Source organism: Arachis duranensis, chromosome 8, assembly GCF_000817695.3.
Source record: "Arachis duranensis cultivar V14167 chromosome 8, aradu.V14167.gnm2.J7QH, whole genome shotgun sequence".
NCBI lineage: Eukaryota > Viridiplantae > Streptophyta > Magnoliopsida > Fabales > Fabaceae > Arachis > Arachis duranensis.
In genome coordinates this window covers 44072507-44074797 of record NC_029779.3, presented here as the reverse complement: position 1 = coordinate 44074797, position 2291 = coordinate 44072507, and positions in this window count along the sequence as shown.

The following is a 2291-nucleotide window of genomic DNA, read 5'->3' as shown; positions in this document are numbered from 1 at the left end:
CGCAAGCAGCTCCAACTGGTATGCTACATCCTGCAGCGTGATAGTGCACTCTCCAAAGGGCATATGAAAGGTATGCGTCTCAGGACGCCACCTCTAAATGAAAGCGCTGACTAATGGCTCGTCCAACCAAAACCACCTGGCGTTGAGCCTTGCCAGGTGGTACAAATCGGCCCTCTCCAGATACGGTACGATCCTGTCATGCAGAGGCATGTTCTGCTGCCTCTGGACACTATAAATAAACCCAGTCGATTGGAGCATGTGACAGAAGAAACCAAACATATAAAAAAACCAACACGAATTTAAAGTAATCTGATACAAAAAAATATAATATTAAAGTTTAAACAGTTAACGTATAGTTCCTATTTTCTAATCACAAAATTCAATGAAAGGTATAAACGACTCAAGACCTTAATCTAAATTAATTAAACACTACATTTTATGATTAAAAATAATAATTTAAATCTAAATTTAAATACCTAAATCACAGTAATACGAAAAATATTATACAAAATACATTAACTAAAAATAACCAAACTAACCTCTTCGTTTATGCTGCCAGCAACGTGCGCAACGCCGTTGAGCCTTTAAAGACTGCGTGCCTCCGCCATGGTCCCGGCTTTGAGTTCAACTCAACTCAACCACACTTTTCTCTATTTTTCTCTCTCTAGAAAACCTCTCATTCTCTCTCTAAAATTTTTTATCTCCAACACAAATGTAATCTGCGAGACCCCTTCAGCGTATTTATACTTACGCATAAACCGCGACACCTCTTTTGCGGTTTGTACACATTATTCATCCACATGTAAACCGCGATACCCATGTCGCGGTTTATAATTATTTGTCTTAGCACGTAATCTGCAACACCTCTATAACAAATTACGTGTATTCATTTACGTGTATTCGTTTATGTGTATTCTTTAATCGCGAGACTCCTATCGCAATTTACATGAATTATAAAAAAAAAAACGTTTTAGTATTATTTTTCATTTTATGAATTCTAATAAATTTGGATCCTATATTATTTAATATAGTAAATTGACCCAAAAAAATGTGACACATGATCGAACTTCAGTCAAAGACAATGAGCAATTCATTTAAGTTGCGGCCTATCTGAAACTAAAAGTATAGATACATATACACTTTTGTGAATAGATGCTGACTCACCATATCCAACCGAGGGGCCTGCCATTGCCAGCCACCATTGCATGACTGGGAAATATTCACCTTACTCCATTAGAAATTTAGAATAATAACAAATTTGTAAAAAATTAATTTTCTATATTTCCAAAGCAAATTCTTGTGAATAATGTATTATAATTGAATTAATAAATTAATTTTTCAATTAATATCAACTAATTTTTTAAAATTATTATTTTATTTTAAATTATATATATAAATTCTAATATTAAACCTTGAAATTTTTAAACCATAAAAATTAAAAAATACTTTTAATAATATAATAAAAAATTTGTTAAAATGAATTCATTAAAAATGTTAATTTCTATATTTATTTAAAGAAAAATACAAAGCACTATCAAATTTTATTATTTTTTGCTATCATTTAATTATTAACTCAATTTTTTTAATATAATTTTTTTATTCTAGTAATCTAACATCATACTTTATCTCATATTTTTAAATAGAATAATACTACACATCTAGATATTTTTATTAACCAAATTCAATCAAATTAGTCTCATATAACAAAAATCAATTATGTCTAATATTATTCTAAATCTTATTGTTTAAATTAGTTAGACTTAATTTATAAAAAAATTTAAATATATAATATTACACCTTTTAAATATTGATGATTAACTAATATAAAAAAATAATAAATGTTGATGATATTCTATGCTTCTTCTCATTTAAAATTTAATTGAGTAATTATTCAAATTAATCCCAAAAAATTTTAAAAATGGACATTTTTGTTCTCAAAGAAAATTAATGCATAGAGCAATCCCAACATTTTTCTCTGTCAGACATAACAGTTTCCTATCCTTTTTACTTTTACTATATGTCGAACTTTATTATTATTAACTTAGCTTTGTATATGTGGATGATGACATTAAGGTATTAATACACTCTTTTCGTTAGAAACAAGTAAGGTGAATAATAATGTTTTGAAGTTTGAAATCTAAATTAAAATATTTTTTTAATACAAACATGTTTTTTAAAATAGGACATCTTTTAATTATATTAAATACAAAAATATCAAATAATTTTAATTTAAAATTTTTTATAGAATAATCTCTAATAATTTTATTAATTATTATTATTATTATTGAGTG